Source organism: Pleurodeles waltl, chromosome 9, assembly GCF_031143425.1.
Source record: "Pleurodeles waltl isolate 20211129_DDA chromosome 9, aPleWal1.hap1.20221129, whole genome shotgun sequence".
In the NCBI taxonomy this organism is placed as follows: Eukaryota; Metazoa; Chordata; class Amphibia; order Caudata; family Salamandridae; genus Pleurodeles; species Pleurodeles waltl.
This window is the reverse complement of record NC_090448.1, coordinates 907,795,876-907,817,011: the sequence shown is the minus strand read 5'-3', so window position 1 is coordinate 907,817,011 and position 21,136 is coordinate 907,795,876.

Below are 21,136 nucleotides of genomic sequence, written 5' to 3'. Positions count from 1 at the left end.
CTTTGCTTTAGTGTTTCAAATCCTTGATCTTTGATCAGGTTTTGGGGTTCCAACTTTTGGAGATCCTCATGTGGTAACGACTAAGATGATGTAGGGTTTAGTAGGTAATGCACAGATTATTATTACTTATCTTCACTGTTCAGACTACTCTCTTCATTGTTTTATTTATGCGCCTCCCTCCCTTCTCATTGTCACAACCTCGATCCCCATTACTGCCGTTCAGGGCATGGTGCTCTTCAGCTCCTTATTTATTGTCCCTGGTAATGGGCAGAAGCCTAAGGAGGGGGTGGAGGAAGAGCGTCGGGGGGACTTTTTTCTTTTAACCCACTGGCCGACACCCGCACTACCTCTCTCGTGCGGGTCACGACCAGTGGCCGACACCAGGGAGAGGGTTAATAAATGCTCGGGTGCGTCGCACCCGAGGATTTATTTTTTTTCTTTCTGTCCCCAGGAGACACGGAAGCTTTTCCGTGTCTCCCCCCACCCCCCACCCGCCCCTTTGTGACGTCAGCGCACCGCGAGGCGCACTGACGTCACCATGTTGATTTCCCCATTGGAGCAGGAAGCGGCCGTAAGGCCGCTTCTTGCTCCGATGAGGAAAACGGCCCCAAACGGCCTTCCCCACGTTCGGGAAGGCTTTGTAAGAAAGGGGAGACTCTCCCCTTTCTTACGAGGCCTTCCTAAAAGTGTTTCCTGGCCCCGATCGCAGCACAGCTGCGATCGGGGGCCAGGAAACACCACTAGACACCAGGGATTTCACTTGGGGGGGTCGGCCCCCTCGGAAAACGGGCCGGACCCTCCGGGGGCACATTTTTTTTAAAAAAGGTAGGTGCCCCCTGGGGGGGGGGGCGCGATCACTTTCGATCGCGCCCCCCAGGGGCTAAATTTCATTTAAAAAAAAAAAAAAATCAATAAAATTATTTAAAAAAAATCGACAGGGGGTCGCCCGTGGGCAGTGCCACCCCCTGTGGGGGCAATATTGTTTTTTAGTAGTTGTAGGGTTTCCCTGGGGGCCATTTTGGCCCCCAAGGAAACCATACAACTACTAAACAAATTATAGATCTATATATATATATATATATATATATATATATATATATATATATTTATAGATCTATATACTGTATATAGATATATCTATGTAGATATATCTACATGGATATATCTATGGATAGATCTATATATATATATATATATATATATATATGTATATATATATCTCTAGATCTATCTATAGATAGATTCATATATATATATATATATTTGCCACCAGTTGTCTTGCAGTTGCAGCTTGCGTCTTCACAGCAATGCACATACTTCAACTGACGCATTTCACCTGTAGCTTTTAGGCAGCAATAAAAAAGTCAAGTAAGTATTGTGATTATGTTTCTGCTACAAAAGGATCAGACTTTTGCCTAGTGGCAGTTTTAGTACTATAAAGAAGCGCAGAAGGTTTATATGCCTACTGCAAAGAGAAAATCTGTATTTTATGTCAATAGCTGAGTACATTAGTAAGCCACTACCTGCACTATAATACAAATGAAATGTATGTGCAGGGTGGGGGGTGGCTATGGAGAGATGAAGGGCACTTTTGCTGGGTGGTAATGAGGGAATCCGAGGAGGAGGGAGTGGGAGTACCAATAATGATTGTTGGACTGGGTGCAGGAGGTGCTAAAGACTGTGACAAATGGTATGTGTCAAGGTGTTTTTTGAGTGTCTTGAAAGAACGTGCTGATTGAGGAAAGAAGCGCAGGTAAGGTGGCCTCTACACGTATCTCACACACATCATCGATTTTGTGACTGTCCACGTAGGTTAGTGTTTTAGAGCAACAGTTTAGCCAATAGCAGAGATGGCATCTTGATGGATGACTGCTGCCATCACTCGGATTATAGAGGACAGCTCTGACAAAGGATCAGAGACTGAGACATCAGATACTGAGACAGAATCTGAGGGATAGGACAATGGCGCAGACTTTGGGAGTGATTTTTCAGTCGGAGGAGTCCCATTTGATTACTCCTCTTCCAGTAAATTATGAGGGAAGTGACGAGGACAGTCCTGCTGTACCTTCGCAAGCACAGTCTGTGCAATGGGGTAATAGTGGGTTAGCCCAACCCAGAGAGCAGGTGAATGCGGCGGCAAGGAGAGAGAGTGCTCTCTTGGGAGCTCCCCAATTTAGTTCAGCCCCAAATTCCACCGCCCACATCGTATTGTGGAGACATCAAAATTATCTATCACAAAACAAACAGGTTTTATTAGGCAGGCACCTGTGTTTTTGGTCCTGGGTTCGGCGGCCATATAGAGAAACATATTAAACCCAAACATTTCTGGAAACTAGACATTCGGGGGAGTCCACAGAGGTGTGACTTGTGTGGATTCCCCAAAGTTTTCTTACCCAAAATACCCTGCATAGCTGAAATGTTGAATAAAAACTCTATTTTTCTCGCATTTCTGTCACACAAACTACAGGAATATGGTGGGATCCACAAAATTCCTTCCACCCAGTGATTCCTCACCTGTCCTGATAAAAACACTACCCCACTTGAGTGCATATACCTAGTGCCTGCGTCAGGAATGGATCACCTCAGAGTCAACAGCTGCCTCTTGTAAGGACCAACATTGACCGTTGTGTGATCTATTCCTGTCGCGGGAACCAGGCCTAACCACACAAGTGAGGTACCATTTTTATTGAGAGACTTGGGGGAACACTGGGTGGAAGGAAATGTATGGCTCCTCTCAGATTCCAGAACTTTCTGTCACCGAAATGAGAGGAAAATGTGTTTCTTTAGCCAAATTTTGAGGTTTGCAAAGGATTCTGGGTAACAGAACCTGGTCAGAGCCCCACAAGTCACCCCATCTTGGATTCCCCTAGGTGTCTAGTTTTTAAAAGTGCCAAGGTTTGCTAGGTTTCCCTACATGTCGGCTGAGCTAGAGGCCAAAATCCACAGCTAGGCACTTTGCAAAAAACAGGTCTGTTTTCTTTGGGAAAATGTGATGTGCCAACGTTGTGTTTAGGGGGCATAACCTGTCGCGGGCGCTATACCTACCCACACAAGTGAGGTACCATTTTTATCGGGAGACTTGGGGGAACGCTGGGTGGAAGGAAATTTGTGGCTCCTCTCAGATTCCAGAACTTTCTGTCACCGAAATGTGAGGAAAAAGTGTTTTTTTGGCCACATTTTGAGGTTTGCAAAGGATTCTAGGTAACAGAACCTGGTGAGAGCCCCACAAGTCACCCCATCTTGGATTCACCTAGGTGACTAGTTTTCAAAAAAGCACAGCTTTGGTAGGATTCCCTAGGTGCCGGTTGAGCTAGAGGCCAAAATCTACAGGTAGGCACTTTGCTAAAAACAGCTCTGTTTTCTGTGATATGTCCACGTTGTGTTTTGGGGCATATCCTGTCGCGGGCGCTAGGCCTACCCACACAAGTGAGGTATCATTTTTATCGGGAGACGTGGGGGAACGCTGGGTGGAAGGAAATTTGTGGCTCCTCTCAGATTCTAGAACTTTCTGCCACATTTCAAAAAAATGCCCCCCCTGGGAGCGACCCTTGCCCAAGGGGTCGCTCCCTTTTGTCAATTTCAATTAAAAAAAAAAAAATCCCTGGTGTCTAGTGGGGTTTCAAAAGCCGGATTGCAAGCAATCCGGCTTTTGAAACCCTCGGAGGGACTTCAAAGGGAAGGAAATACTTTTCCTTCCCTTTGAAGCCCCTCCGGGCCTCCCAAGTGATTGAAAAAGAAATGCTTTTGCATTTCTTTTTCAATCGCGCTGGACGAGGGAGGCCCCTGTGACACATCAGCGCGCGCGCGCGCTGACGTCACAGGGGGGGGTGGGGGGGGGGCGGGGGTGGAACGGGAAGGTCTTCCCCTTCCATCCCCGCCTGGGGGGGGAGGGGGGGTGCACGGGGGCGCGCTAGCGCGCCCCCAAGTTCCCCTGTGCCTAGGACGAGATGATCTCGTCCAAGGCACAGGGGAACTGTAGCCTTGGACGAGATCATCTCGTCCAAGGCACAGAAGAGGTTAAGGAAAACGGGCTGCAGATAGAAAAAAAAAACTGCTTCATCAAAAAGCAGCCACGGACATGGTGGTCTGCTGTCTCCAGCAGGCCACCATCCCTGTGAGTGCCCAGACTCGCAATGGGGTCGCAAACTGCGACCCACCTCATTAATATTAATGAGGTGGGTCTTGGCAACCCCATTGCAAGTCGCAGAAGGTGTCTGAGACACCTTTCTGCATGGCAAATTGCGAGTTGCAATTTGCGAGTCGCACGGACTCGCAAATTGCAAGTCGCAATTTCCCTTTTTCCTACATCTGGCCCCTGGTGAATTATTTCAGCAGTTCAAGCTGTGTAATACAGTTTATGATAATAAAAGCCACTGAGAAGGCTACAAATATGAGAACACAGATTAATTCATATCTGATGCTGTGTACTGTGTATGTAGTTCACTGATACTACTGGAAACCAGAAAAAATACACCTAGTAGGTTTTTGGCTTCTGTGATGCAAGATGGATCTAAGATTGATCCACAGTTGATCTGAAATTCAGCCTTGTGTTTTGGTATTTTTCAACAGTAGTCTGAGAGTTAAGTGTTTGTCATTGTCCATGCATCTCGTGCAGGTAGTCATGTTAGTGAGATTAGAGGTGAGAGGTGAGTATAAGAGAACTAAATGAATCAACAATGCATTGCCAATGTCAGAAAATGTTTGAAGAGGGATAACTTGTTTTCTAATACCTTCTTTCTGGGCAATGGAGAATTTCCAGAGACTTTCTTGTTCATCTTTACATAGGGACACATCTTTACTTGCTCACAAACAAGACAACTATAATGCAGTAAACGGTTTGTTCCACAGAAAACATATGGCTGTGACCAGAGGTGCCCTATGTCATACAACAGTGATGTTGTGTATGTACCTATTAAACAGTGAAACAGTACATAGCACACGAGGTGCCATAGCAGTTCCATGCTGAGCGTATTTGTCACAGCAATCCCAGGCTGAGAAGGATTTTTTAGGGCTGTCTAGGATTGTTGCTCCACAATATGCCTGGTCAAATTCCTCAAACGTTTCTCAGTGGAACACTATTATGCACCTTGGGCCTGATTATGACCTTGGCAGAGGGGATTACTCCGTCCCAAATGTGGCGGATATTCCATTCGCCATGTTACAAGTTCCATAGGATATATTGGAACTTGTAATACGGTGGGCAGGACAACCGTCACATTTGGGGCGGAGTAATCCCCTCCACTAAGGTCGTAATCAGACCCCTAGTGTTTCTTATACGGACATGTGCAGCATCAAGGATGTATAAAGATTAAGGTCAAGGGGCGGGAAGGGAGCATGGTAATCATGTGTGAACTTCATCAGATATGTGTTCCCTCAGTTGTCAGTACCGGTTAGGTCGCGTTTCGTGAGAACAAAGAAGAGGAGCATATGTGGAGAGTGTCTCTGGAACGGAAGGCTGTGTTGAGTAAGGGGGAGGGGGAGTCCCCTTACGGACTAGGTGGTCTCACACACTTAATAGTGTCTTGCTTCATCATTTGACCACCTAGCCCCACCCAAGTAAGATGGTACTACTTGGGAGGACTCAACCTCTTAGTTAAAAGAACAAGAGGGAGTGCTGAAATTAAACTGGCTGGATAAATCACAGGGATCCAAATAGGGTGAAAATAAAATTACCATACATGTCACCTATATCAATTAGTTAAACTTTAATGGAGGTGCATGTTGGTAAGGTTAAGATCGGGGAAGGAGGCTCACTGGAGAATAATGTCTCTAGGAGTCTTAAAAGGGTTTATGTATGACCAACATGTTTCTGCCCTCTCAAAGTGCTGGAAGGTCAGGGGAATTGGTCAGGGTCTAGGATCCCAGAGCAGTATTATTAAGTGAAGTGCTCAGAAGTGTTCATAAAGTGAATACTAAAAGCCTACCTGAACAGGTGGTTCATGGTATGGTAGGTCTGTAATGTACAAGAAATAAACTGCAGATTATAAAGGGTGAGGAGTGGCACACCACTGCACACAACACAGCATCATCTGGTGGTAATATACAATAAAAAGTGAAAAAACACTCAAACACACATGCAGTGTTGACTTACCCCAGAAATAGGGGCGAATGGCCTCTGGTCTGGGTAAAGCCGGGGGAGGGGTTTTCCCTTGTAGTCACACTCTTGAAAGTGGGGAAGAAAAGGAGATTAAAAAGGGGCGGGAAGGGGCAAGATGCCAAGGAAGGTAAAGTCCAGGTGGGGGGAAAAAAAGGGAATAAGGGAAAAAGGCAGGGCAGAACAATAGAGAAGAATTGGAAAGGAAAGCTGGTATCTGTTGGGGTTGCCATAGGACCATGGTAAATGAGAGACCCAAAATGCAGGAAAAAGAACACAAGATCCAAACTTACCACTCCAAAGGGAATACCCTGGGAGAGTACCTACATGCCGGTGCCAGACCGCTCTGAGGCGGAGTGGAGGGTGGGTCCGGTATTTAAGGTAGTATTGGAGGAGAATGAGCCAATGCCCACTGAGCCAGCAGGTTCCGGCGTTCATCATACGTCTTGATTGCAATCCCGGAAGTCGTGGTATGCAAAAAAAGCGTCATAAAGCTAGTGTGCTCGGTGTGCAATGCGCGGCTGAGAAGCCGGTGTAATCCAGGTCTAGACGCTCCAATCGCGTCCCACACCCGGGACACGATCGGGCGCCTATGGATGACATGCCGCGGGGTATGCGGCGCGCATCCCTGGCTCCACGGGACTCTGGGAAACTGAGTCCTGTGGCACACATCCACCGCATCCTGATGCTAGGACGCGGTGATGTGCTGTAGAAGTTGTGCGCCGCGAGATGCACGGCGTGCACTAAGGTTCCCCGGGAAGGAAGATCCCGTGGGAGCCAACACTGAAAAATAAAATAAAAGATTTGAAGGGAGGGGGAGAAGGGGGGGGGAGGGGGGAGGGGAAAAAAAGGAAAGAAAGAGAAAGAGGAAACTGAAGGAGGGGAAGGGAAAGAGGGTGGGGAAAGAAAAGAAAGAAAGACAGGGAAAGGAACAGGGCAAAAAAAGGGGAAGAAGGGAAAGGGCAGGGGAGACATAGATGGAGAAAATGTAGAGAAAGAGAGAAAACGAGAAGGGAAGGCGAGAGAAAAGAAAGAGGAAAGAGAGTGGCAATAGATAGATGTCTCACAAGGAGGGTTTTTTTCAAAACCAGGGACAGTGGGCGGTCGCCTGCACAGCAGACGGAATGACATAGGGAGGATTATCCCAGCAGAAAGGATGGTAATCATGCTGAACTGTAGTCGAATCTGTTCATGGTATATATCGATATGAATATATTTCATTGTGGTATGGCCATTAGCCTAAGGCTGACCACTGGATATTGTCATTAAGTCCAACGGTATCGGTACGCAGTCTCCATACCCATCTCTGTTCGTATAATAAGAGCCGCTGTTTAATATTAGTCACTGTAGTCTTAAGTTGGTCTAGCACCACCCATTGCATGTGGTCAGGATGGTGATTGTTGGTGACATAGTGCTCTGTTAGTCTCGTGGCATCTCTTTTACAGCGAATGGTGCTTCTGTGTTCACAGATGCGTGTGCCCACTCTACTTGTCGTCATCCCAATATATTTTAAACTGCAGGGACAGGTGATCATATAGATGACGTTCTTGCTGTTGCAATTGGTCATCTGTCTTAGTTCCCACGGTGTTTGTAGGCCCAAATCCACTGTAAGTTTTTTTTTGGTAAATGCACACACTACACTTGCCACATGGGAAGTGTCCTTTCGGGGGTGGTAGATCCCACAGTGTTCCTTGCCTGTTCCCAGCAGGAACAGCCCGCGGGCGAGTGTGCACGATCATGTGTCGGATGCTCTTGGCCTTTCTGTAGGCATTCATAGGTAACTGAAAGGGAAGGCCCCCAGAGGTAAGAATTTTCCAGTCATCGTTTATTATCTTTTTGATAGTATTGGACGCTGGATTAAAAGTGGTCACACTGATTAGTGTGTCTCCCTTGTTGGTTCTGGTGGTGGGTTGGAGTAATGTTTCTCTAGGGCTGACGCGAGCACGTTTATCCGCTCTCCTCAAGAGGTAATCCGGATACCCTCTTGCTCGGAGTTTGTTAGTGAGTTGCTGAGCATGTCTTTTGTAGTCCGTTAGTTCGGTACAGTTCCGCCGGAAGCGGAGGAACTGGCCCACTGATAGGTTCTCTCTAAGGGAGCGTGGGCGGAAACTTTGAAACTGCAGAAGGTTATTTCTGTCAGTTGGTTTGTAATAAACCTCCGTTACGACGGAGCCATTCCTTATAGTAATAAAAAGATCAAGTAAAAAAAATGGCCGGGTCTCCCAACGTAGCTGTGAATCTTAGAAAAGGGTTCAAGGCATTTAACCATATGACAAAGGTAGTCGCTTCTTCCTTTGTGCCTTTCCAGATAATGAGGATATCATCTATATATCTTTTCCATACTTTTATATTGTTGAGGTAAGGATTCTCTTCTGTGAGCACCATTTCTTTTTCGAAATGGTCCACATATAAGCAGCCAAACTCGGTGCAAAAGTACTCCCCATTGAGGTACCCTGGATCTGTAGGAAGAAATTTCTATCAACTTCAAAGAAATTTCTAGTCAGGGCCAGATGGGCTAGATCTAGGACAAATTCTGGTGGAGTAATGTAATTCCAGTCACTATTGTTCAGAAGATCGCTGATCACTTCTAGAGTTGCCTCCTGTGGAATGTTGGTATACAGTGACTCCACATCCAGGGTCATCAGTTGTTCCTCATCCCTGTTGAATTCGAGATTGCTTAGTAGTGCCAGGACATCTGTAGTATCTTTTAGATATGTGGGAATCCGTTTCACAAATGGTTGGAGAAACCAGACGCAAAATTGAGACAGGGGTTCCAGAATGGAGCCAATCCCGGATACTATTGGTCTCCCTGGGGGTGGATGTTTATTCTTGTGGATCTTAGGTAGAATGTAGAAGTATGGTGTTTTAGGGTTGGTTTGGTTGAGGAAAGTTGCCTCATGTTTTGTGATCCAGCCATTGTCAACACCCTTGCTAACTAGAAAGGTTATTTCCTCCTTGATGTCTGCTGTAGGATCCTTAGACAGTTTCCTATAGTGATGGTTATTGCCTAATAAGCGTAAGCATTCTTCATTATGCATAGTCTTGGGCATTATCACTATTGCCCCACCTTTGTCAGCTGGTTTTATAGTGATAGAGGGGTCATTACTTAAGTCATTGAGGGCTTTCAGTTCTTGGGTGCTGATGTTATGGAAGACCTCCCTCTGATTATTTTGTAAGTCATCGATTTTCCTGCATACCGATTTTTCGAAAGCCAGAACTTCGGGTGGCATTTGTTGGAAAGTAGGGGTAAACTTGGATTTTGGACGCAGCCCTGTATTCTTTTCCTGTCCAACATAGGGTTCAGGGTTCTGAAGGAAGAAGGTCCTTAGCCTGATTTTGCGGAAGAAATCGGCCAGTTCGATCCTTTGTTTGAAAATGTCAAGTTTGGGAGTGGGAACGAAGCCCAAGCCTTTCTCTAATGCTTGAAGCTCACTTTCATTCAATACTTTCATGCTTAGGTTAACAACGGTGGTTGATCTCTTATTTATGCTCTGCTTGTGCTGGGGGTCTCGTCGTTTGTTGGTCCCTCCTTTAGGTTCCAACTTACTCCCTTTTTCCTTCCCCTTCCTCGTCCGGGGCCTCTCCCAAAAAAAGAGACATTTGGGTAGGTCCAGGTCGTCGGTGGTTGGGGGTAGATCGGGGCTTGGAATTGGTTAGGTGGCCCATAGGGAGAGGGCCAGGTCCAGGGGGGTATGTTGAGTAGGGGGGGCGGAGGGCCTGTATATGGAGCAGGCCAATTATTCCATGGGTTCCACCTCCGGCCACGTCTCAGGCGTGAGGATTGCATCCGACCATTATCGGATTCAGAGCTAGAGTAGCCCCCTGAAGATGTGTCAGAGGGTAGAGAGGGTTGGGCTGTAAAGTCTTCCTTTGAGTAGGGGTGTACTTTTTCTAGGGAGAACCTTTCCAGGTCTTTTTGGAATTTCGCGATTTTGGGTTGAGTCAAGTAATCTTTAAATTCACTGATTGTTTTATTTGTTTCCTATAGTTTCTTTTTGAAAGCAGCGGTTGTAAGTCCGGTCTTTAAGTTGCTCTCAGCTGCTTTGATTTCTATCATCAGGGTCTCTGAAAGTCTGGAGGCAGTTTTGATGATTAAGATCAACCAATCTTGTGTACACTTCCAGGCTATCAGTGACCAGTCCCTCCTGAATTCTTTATCTTCTAGGAAGATACGTGGTTCAGTGGTAACAATAAGGCCATTGGGTGCTGCGTTTTTTCTAAGGTACTCTTTTAGGACGGCCCGTGTAATATTGTTTTTATTTGAGTCCTTTTTAGTTCAATAAGTGTGTCCCAGTCTCCTAATAGGGCTATTGTCTTAGAGAGAGAAGAATCCTCTAATAGTGAGGGTGCTGCGAGGATGGCCTGGAGCTCTTCCTCACTGAAAGCTAGTCCTTCGGCCATGGTAGGGTAAATAAGGCTCGTAGTACTCCTGAAAAACTGTTACAGGGTAATCGGCTCAAGTAAGTAAATCGCATAAACTCTCACAGCTGGCCGCTGCGCTGAATCATAAAACACAAAAGGAGAGTGCTACTATCCCACACCACCTCCCAAGAAAAATCTATATAAACCACTAAAAGTGTGGGATAGTTGGGGTTGAGGGTGGAGTCGGACCAGTCTTCCCTCAATTGTCAGTACCGGTTAGGTCGCGTTTCGTGAGAACAAAGAAGAGGAGCATATGTGGAGAGTGTCTCTGGAACGGAAGGCTGTATTGAGTAAGGGGGGAGGGGGAGTCCCCTTACGGACTAGGTGGTCTCACACACTTAATAGTGTTTTGCTTCATCATTTGACCACCTAGCCCCCCCCCAAGTAAGATGGTACTACTTGGGCGGACAAAACCTCTTAGTTAAAAGAACAAGAGGGAGTGCTGAAATTAAACTGGCTGGATAAATCACAGGGATCCAGATAGGGTGAAAATAAAATTACCATACATGTCACCTATATCAATTAGTTAAACTTTAATGGAGGTGCATGTTGGTAAGGTTAAGATCGGGGAAGGAGGCTCACTAGAGAATAATGTCTCTTGGCGTCTTAAAAGGGTTTATGTATGACCAACATGTTTCTGCCCTCTTGAAGTGCTGGTAGGTCAGGGGCATTCGTCAGGGCCTAGGATCCCGGAGCACTATTATTAAGTGAAGTGCTCAGAAGTGTTCATAAAGTGAATACTAAAAGCCTACCTGAACAGGTGGTTCATGGTATGGTAGGACTGTAATGTATAAGAAATAAACTGCAGATTATAAAGGGTGAGGAGTGGCACACCACTGCACACAACACACAACATATGGTGGTACTATACAATAAAAAGTGAAAAAACACTCAAACACACATGCAGTGTTGACTTACCCCGGAAATAGGGGCGAATGGCCTCTGGTCTGGGTAAAGGTGAGGGTGGGGTTTTCCCTTGTAGTCACACTCTTGAAAGTGGGGAAGAAAAGGAGATTAAAAAGGGGCGGGAAGGGGTGAGATGCCAAGGAAGGTAAAGTCCAGGTGGGGGGAAAAAAAGGGAATAAGGGAAAAAGGCAGGGCAGAACAACAGAGAAGAATTGGAAAGGAAAGCTGGTATCTGTTGGGGTTGCCATAGGACCATGGTAAATGAGAGACCCAAAATGCAGGAAAAAGAACACAAGATCCAAACTTACCACTCCAAAGGCAATACCCGGGGAGAGTACCTACATGCCGGTGCCAGACTGCTCTGAGGCCGAATGGAGGTCTATGTCTCCCCTGCCCTTTCCATTCTTCCCCTTTTGTGCCCTGTTCCTTTCCATGTCTTTCTTTCTTTTCTTTCCCCACCTCCCCTCCTTCAGTTTCCTCTTTATCTTTCTTTCCTCTTTTTCCCCTCCACCCCTTCCCCCCCTTCCCTTCAAATCTTTTTTTTTATTTTTCAGTGTTGGCTCCCACGGGATCTTCCTTCCCGGGGAACATTAGTGCGCGCCGCGCATCTCGTGGCGCGCAACTTCAAAAGCACATCACTGCGTCCTAGCCTCCGGACGCGGTGGATGTGTGCCACGGGACTCAGTTTCCCAGAATCCCATGGAGCCAGGGATGCGCGCTACGTACCCTGCGGCACGTCATCCGTAGGCGCCCGATCGCGTCCCGGGTGTGGGATGCGATCGGAGCGTCTAGACCTGGATTACACCGGCTTCTCAGCCGCACATTGTACACCGAGCGCACTACCTTTATGACGCTTTTTTTACATACCCCGACTTCCGGGATTGCAATCAAGACGTATGATGAACGCCGGAACCTGCCGGCTCAGCGGGCATTGGCTCATTCTCCTCCATTACTACCTTAAATACCGGACTCACCCTCCACTCGGCCTCAGAGCGGTCTGGCACCGGCATGTAGGTACTCTCCCCGGGTATTCCCTTTGGAGTGGTAAGTTTGGATCTTGTGTTCTTTTTCCTGCATTTTGGGTCTCTCATTTTCCATGGTCCTATGGCAACCCCAACAGATACCAGCTTTCCTTTCCAATTCTTCTCTATTGTTCTGCCCTGCCTTTTTCCCTTATTCCCTTTTTCCCCCCACCTGGATTTTACCTTCCTTGGCATCTCGCCCCTTCCCGCCCCTTTTTAATCTCCTTTTCTTCCCCACTTTCAAGAGTGTGACTACAAGGGAAAACCCCACCCCCGGCTTTACCCAGACCAGAGGCCATTCGCCCCTATTTCCAGGGTAAGTCAACACTGCATGTATGTTTGAGTGTTTTTTCACTTTTTATTGTATATTACCACCATATGTTGCTGTGTTGTGTGCAGTGGTGTGCCACTCCTCACCCTTTATAATCTGCAGTTTATTTCTTATACATTACAGACCTACCATACCATGAACCACCTGTTCAGATAGGCTTTTAGTATTCACTTTATGAACACTTCTGAGCACTTCACTTAATAATAGTGCTCCGGGATCCTAAACCCTGACGAATGCCCCTGACCTACCAGCACTTCGAGAGGGCAGAAACATGTTGGTCATACATAAACCCTTTTAAGACTCCAAGCGACAATATTATCTAGTGAGCCTCCTTCCCTGATCTTAACCTTACCAACATGCACCTCCATTAAAGTTTAACTAATTGATGTAGGTGACATGTATGGTAATTTTATTTTCACCCTATCTGGATCCCTGTGATTTATCCAGCCAGTTTAATTTCAGCACTCCCTCTTGTTCTTTTAACTAAGAGGTTGAGTCCGCCCAAGTAGTACCATCTTACTTGGGTGGGGCTAGGTGATCAAATGATGAAGCAAGACACTCTTAAGTGTGTGAGACCACCTAGTCCGTAAGGGGACTCCCCCTCCCCCTTACTCAACACAGCCTTCCATTCCAGAGACGCTCTCCACATATGCTCCTCTTCTTTGTTCTCACAAAACGCGACCTAATCGGTACTGACAATTGAGGGAACACTGGTCTGACTCCACCCTCAACCCCAACTATCCCACACTTTTAGTGGTTATATAGATTTTTCTTGGGAGGTGGTGTGGGATAGTAGCACTCCCAGCACTCTCCTTTTGTGTTTTATGAAGTTCATCAGATAACATTTCAACCTTTAGATATATAAAACCTGAAAATCTATTGTATACTGGACACTTTGCTCCCATAAAAAAAACTGCCAGGCTGATTCACAAAGGTAACTTACACTTTTAAGTAAGTTTACACTTTCCAGTATTCACAGAATTTGTGTGCAAGTTACTTAAAAAAACACAGTAGCTAATCCAGCACTACACATGGTCAACCACTGGTAGTTCAACGCCTTCCCATAGAAAATAATGGCGGTAGGAAGTTAAAATAAAACCAGTGGAAATAATCTTGAATTAAATTAGTATTAATAGAGAGTTCACTCAGAAAGGGTTATACTAACCCACTAAAGCGAAATGGGGTAATGGTGTTGCTTAACTTATACTATGTTTGATTCAAATGCCATGAAAAAATGTTTTTTTTTGGATGGAGTGGATTTTCAAAGAGTGTAAATGACACTATTTAAGACATATGTTTTGGATATCAATGACACACTCATAAATGAAGACAGTGAAAGTTTGTGTATTTCAACTACTTAGGACTTCAGATAGAGTTTGGCGGACAGGTACTCATCACACACATCATAGATATCCTGTCTGACCTATGAAAAGTGCCATAGCAATGCTCTTTAAAAGGGCAGACAAGATATCCATTATGTTTGGGACAGAGTAACCCATTCTCCAAACTCTATATCAGTTCCTAGGTTTGTATAGCATCACTGCTCACTTTACAGCCTCTACGGGGTGATAGTATGCAGTACGGTAACTGTTAGACCTAGCCCTTTTTGCAGGGGTATCCATAAACTTTTTGCATTTTTCCTCCTATGTCTTTCGACTTGTTTTTGTTGGCTTTAGGACTCTGGGCACTTTATCACCGCTAACCAGTGCTAAAGTGCATATGCTCTCTGTCTAAAGTGTACTGGTGATTGGTTTCTCCATTACTGGTATATTTGATTTACTCGCAGCTCCCTAGTACAGTGAACAGTATGTGCCCAAGGACAATAAATCAAATTCTACTAGTGGGCATGCAGCCCTGGTTGTGCCAGCCACATGAGTAGCCCTGCAAACATGTCTCAGGCCTGCCATTGCAGTGCTTGTGTGTGCAATTTAAAACTGCCATTTAGACCTGGCAAGTGCACCCACTTGCCAGATCCGAACCTTCCCTTTTATCACCAATAAGTCACTCCTAAGGTAGGCCTAAGGCAGCCAAATGGGCAGGATGCAGTGTATTTCAAAGGTAGGACATGTACTGGTGTGTTTTACATGTCCTGATAGTGAAATACTGTTAAATTTGTTTTTCACTACTGCAAGGCTTATTTCTCCCATAGGGCAACATGGGGATTGCATTGAAATATCTTTTAAGTGTAATTTCCCATTGGGAGCAGATAGATAGTTGGAGTTTGGTTTCTCTGAACTCACAGTTTAAAAATACATCTTTTTTTTAAGTGGTTTTTTGAACTGTGAGTTTGAAAACGCCACTTCTAGAATGTGGGCATTTTCTTGCTTAACTGTTCTGTGCCCATGCCTATCTGCTGAATACACGTCTGGGGAAGTATGACAGTTGGGCTGTTTGTTAATTCACTCTAGAAAGTCACACAAAGGGAGCTGAGGTGTGTCCTCATATCCTGATGACCCATCAGCAGACTGATGGGTCTTCCTGAGCTAGAGTGGTGGGAGAAGCTGACACTTGCACCTGAATGAAGCTATGCATGTCCTTACACAAAGCAGTCTCTACCAACCTTGAGTGAGTCTGGGGCAAGGGCAGGGAAAGGCAGGGACTTCTGCACTACAAAGACTTCTCTTTGAAGTTTGCCTACTTCAGAAACAGAAATGGGTAAAAGTACTGGACCTCTGACACCACAAAGTTAGAACACTTCTGGACTGAGAACATTCTGGCAGGAAGAAAAGCTGGATCCTATAGGAGGAACTGCAACTGTGCCTGTGACTTTGTTGTGCTGGCCTGCTGCTCGCTGCTTCTGTCCTGGGAGTGAAAGGAATAGACTTTGCTTTCTACATCCTGCTTTCCAAAGTTCTCCAGGGGTTTGGACTGTGTTTGCCTCCTGTTAAGAAGTCTTAGGGACATCAAAGAGTCCTGACTTGCTAAGTGGTGCCAACTCCAGTCCCAAGGCCCTTGGAAGAGTAATCTTGTGACCTAAAGGAGAAAATCCATGTATTGATGTGCAACAGCAGAAAAATCAATGCAGCACCTGTCTCGCAGCTGCAGAATGAACGAGGCACCTGTTTCAGCACGGCTCCAACACAGTGCATCTGGATTTTCCACACATTGTTCCTGGGGCAGCAATTTGTCATTGATCCCGCATTGCAGTAAGGAACCGAGTCTGCATGTCTAGAAATCAATGCATCGCCTTTCCTGCGAGGAGAATTGTTGCATCAGCTCCCCTGGCAGTAAGGAAGCAATGCATCACCTCTCCTGTGAGGAAAGTATTGACGCATCACCTCCTCTGAGTAGTAAGGAACCAACGCATTGCTTTGCGCTGCCTCAACTCCCCTGCAGCCCACATCGCCTTTGTTTTCGACACATCCCAAGTACTTTGTGCTTAAAAGATACAAATATTTGTGTGATATTGTAAGATGGATGAGAGTTTTTCAGCAGTAGAGTAATGTTCTGAAAGTCCTTTGTCTATGTTTATCATGGAAGAAGATAGTGCGAGTTGCTATTTAAATTTCTATGTGAGACGCAACTGTGGTAACCTGTGATCAAGGAGCCCTCTGCTCCGAAATGTCAGGTTTCTTTTCTTTTGTCTCTGTGTTGCCATATGAATATTAAAAGGGCCTGTGCACACAAGGAGTTACAGCTCGTCGGTTTTTGTTCCTCCGAGATTTCTCGGATTTACGAGACAACGATATTGGTGGTATATATATATATATATATATGTATATATATATATATATATATATATATATATATATTGTACAATGAAATATGATTTATTCACTAAATTTAGTTCTCAGAGGGCTTTGTTTGGTTTATGATACTAATGTATAATTATGTATGATAAAATGGCCATTTGATTGAATGAATTGGTTAAGAAATGCTCTTAAAATAGACTGTTGTTAAATTAATTTTATGATGTTACAATTTCTTTTTATTGTGTCTCATTAGGTTGGACATATGGAATGTGTACTTAATCATTATTTTAAAAGTTGATTTTTATATGAGAGATTTGATATTTCTTTTTCCAAGTTTTGGGATCTGTAATGTGATTTGTATATATGTGTTTTTCTGTAACCCTGAAGAAGTCCTTGAAGAGGACGAAGCGCATTGGCTATTCATTGGAGGGATTCGGGGAATGCAAAATAAATAATTTCCATAAATAAAAGTGGAGACTCTTCTGAGGACTTTTTTTTTTATTAAAAGATTGATGAAGGGGATTACATGTGGACATGGGAATTGAATGTGGAGGACTTTCTTATGAGTTTATTCATTCAATATAAATGATCAGATGTATTTTGTTCGTTGTGTTTGGCGCATGGGTTTTTATTAGATTGTCAGTTCCTATCTTCGAGCCACTAGTGATTCATGTATGTTTGAAATACAGTTTTGTGGATCATTGGTAAGGTTCAAAATGTTAGATGTGTCACAGAAGTGTCCATTTAAGTCTTTGGGCAGTTGCATTAATGTTTTCCAGATGACTCAGGACAGCTATCCCCTGGACTAGACAATTAAGTGAAGTGTTTTTTTCAGATGTCTCATTATCTTTGAGAGGTCCCACAGCCAATAAAGAGCCATCATTCACTCTAAAAATGGTGGCTTTGTTATTCACAGACAAAAAGAGTTTATTTAACTAGTAATGGAATGAAGTAACCATAGGGTCTCACTGAGTCATTCACTTATCCTTCCATGATGAGAGCTGCCAACCATGATGTGCAAGCTTCCTTACCTTGTGGGAAGAACCTAGCTTGTTTACAAGAGCCATAAAACCAAAATCAGCAATGGAGTTTTTCCTGCTTTCATAGTAAGACAAACCCCTTGCATCCAGGCCTAACTCTCCACTGGTAGGCAGGAAAAGTTATAGTTGCAATCACCCGTCAATGGAAGCACCTGCAAAGTATTACCTGTGTTATCATGGATCACTGCTTTCAAACCTACAAAATATCATGCACTGATGTGGATAGTGGCCAGTTATGTAACATCTACAGTAGATGTCAGCAAACTGGTGTACTAACTCCATCCCTAATTACCAGAACTTTTCTATGCCACATAAAGTCATCAAATGACTTAATGAAGCTATCAGAAACTACTGAAAACATCTGCAATGCTATGCTGCTATGTTAAGGTCCCAAATTGAAGATTTACAGGTAGGTCTTTGAACACAAGAGGAATCCTGAGCTGCTTTATGCCTAGGGCTGCTTCAGACTCAGCCATTCATTATGAAGCAGTTTAGGATCTTAGGTATGACAGGAATCACTACTGGAGTGAGCTCCATTAATAGAATTAAGGGAAAGGGGTATCCTGGAGTTTTAGTCATCTCTTTATTAATATTCTTAATTTCAGATGTGGTGACCTTTACAGGGCCACTTGAGGTGTCCATAGGTGGAATATGTAGTTGAAAATGATCCAAATCTCTTCATTAAGACACACTTCCTAGCACTGGAAATGACCTCTCTAAGCACAATGAGAAATAACTAGTCTTGAAACAATCTTGCATTCTCAGAACAGAGATTGTGTCCTGTGACCAACCAGATGGCTCAAAAGGTGAATGGTCACTAGACATCACTCTCAAGATCTCAAAATGTTCTCAAGTATAATTTCTACTTCTGCAATCCTCATATAGTAGTATAGTGATTTAGACTCCTATAAGACTAATGGAAAGTGGTGATGACTTCCATGTTTGTCTCAGCACAGAACAATGATGTTTCAAAGTAGCAGATTTATGTTAAGTATTGACTAAGTTCAACTCCGATGTGTGCCACCACTGGGGGGTACCAGCTTCCTCATTCATCAGAACCTCCTCATGTGAAAATAAAGAATAGCACACCCATTTCAAGATGTTATTATACCGATCTACCCACTCCCAGATGGAAATTTGGACATTTTTGCTTCATATGACCACTTTCTCCTGTCACGTGTGATGATCACTGACAGCTTCACTGATGACATAAACCATACACTACACTCTTATAACTGAAAAAAAAACAAGAGCAATGGGCCTCCCTCAGTCCATTGGAGTACAGGGATCTAAAGTTCTGTTGGAGTTTAATTCAGTGCAGTAAGTATACAATCAAGCCTGTAGCCTTTCTGATACGATGGCAAAGCAACCAATCCTTAACCCACAGACCTTCTAGGTGATCATGGTTGTCATTGTCATCAGTTGATTGGTTGAAATCTTCCAAAACATCAATATGCTGTTATTAGCCAAGTGGGGAAATGATGAACTCTAAATATACCTTTACAAACAGTGCATTTTGGCCCGGCAGTGAGTACATACGGAACAATCCATGTATCTGTGGTGGTTAGATCGAACTTAGCTACCATCACCTTGAAGGAGCTATGAGAAGGTGGAGAGCTGTCAAATCATTCATGTCAACCTAGAAAACCACTCTCTCTCTTTCGTCCTAGAATATTTTTTCTGTGCTTATGAAGTAATTTTCATGTGTTTGATTTCAAGAAGCAGGCACATATATACGATTCCATAGGATTTCAAATTTGTTTTAAAAAAGTAACACATTTCATGAACATCAGGAAAAGAGTCATCTCATTGGAATTCATCATCAGTAGTCACCTCATATTAGTTAAATCATTTTGTTCCACTATAAAGGAAATATTCCTAAAGCATCTTATACTCTGAACTTCCCTACAGATATTTAAAGCATTGTTAGCCTGTCAGCCTAAGGTTGGTCTTCCCCCAGACATTTTGCCTTTGCCCTACACTTTTTGCTGGCATTTGTTTTTGCTGGATGTAGAATTCTACAACATTTACGACTGCTAACTAGTGCTAAAGTGCTTGTGCTCACTCCCTAAAGTATGGTAAAATTGACTTACACCAGATTAGGACGTTCAATTTACATATACATCCCTTTTCAAGTGGTATACCATATAATCATGGCCTGTAAATTAAATGCTACTAGTGGGCCTGCAGCACTCATTATGCCCCTGTCTTACATAGCCCCTCATACCTCTCTTACTAAGCCTTAATCTTCCCTTTTAATACATTTAAGTCACCACAATGTAGGCCCTAGGTAGCCCATAGGGCAAGGTGCATTACAATTAAACAATTGGATATGTACTTTAAGTTGTACATGTCCTGGTAATGAAACACTCCTAAATTAATTTTCTTTATGCACCAGGTATAAATATAGGACACTCAGACCCACTCTTCAGTTCACTTTCTGGATCTGCGGAAGGACTCTTAGAGGCATGCCTGCTGCTTTTAGCCTGATGTGTACTTTAGAAGGCTGCCTTACTGCACCTGGAAGGTCTGCTTTGCTGCTCGAAGACTGCCTTGAACTCTCAGAGGCCTTTCTTGCTGCTTGAGCCCCGTTTTAACACTGGAACCCAGGACTACCACAATGACCTCAAGGGCAATTTGTCTGGCCTCCTAATTGGAGCATCAAGGTCAGAAAGGGCTCCAACCATCTTGAACCTGCACCTGGACCCAGCCCAAGTGAATCCTAACCCCCTAAGTGGTTCCCCTCCAGTCCTGGGCCTCCGGTGGTGATGCCAGAAGTGCTCAAATAGCTAAAATCCAAAACTTGGTACTTCAAAAATGTGCGGCTAAAAACTGCTCTGAGAACCGAAAGAAGAATGGGTCCAACTTGCTCATCTATCCACCCAAGGTGCATCGCCAGTAGACCTGACTTTGTGGCAGCTCCCGCTACGTTCTTCTCTGCAGCAGCAAATACGGGCAAATTTGGTGGTCCCTCGGAAAAGGGATACCTGGCCTCCCTAACCCTCATTGGGAAGCATCCCAAACAACGAGTCGTGAACCACAAAGTCGTGGAAAACGAAAGCGAAACAACACTTTCGTTTTCCACTACTTCCTTGTTTTAGGGCATTAACCATGCATGTGTGAACCACATACATGCGTGGTTAAGGCACAGAAGAAGGGAGTCAACGCGATCAAGGAGGAGGTAAGTTTTGCTGGGACTGGGGCTGTTTGTTTGGGGGTGGGGTGGGGGGCTTGGGGTGAGTAAGGTTTAGGGGCGGGGAGGGGGGTCAGGGTTTAGGTTTTAGGGGTGGGGTGGCAGGTTGGGGTGCTTTAGGTTTTAGGTGCAGGGTTGGGGAGTCAGGGTATTTTTAGTTTTTGGGGGTGGGGTGGGGGACTAGGGGTGATTAGGGTTTAGGGGTGGAGGAGGGGGGTCAGGGTTTAGGTTTTAGGGGTGGGATAGGGGGTTGGGGTACTTTAGGTTTTAGGGGAGGAGGTTGGGGTTGTGGTAATTTTGGGGGTGGGGGTTGGGGTGGTTGTGGGGGTGGGGGTCACGGTAATTTTTAGGTGGGGGGCCAGGGGGGACGCGTGCTGGAATGATGCATGCTGATCACTAATGCCTTTACCAGGAATGCCTTTACAACGAAAAATCA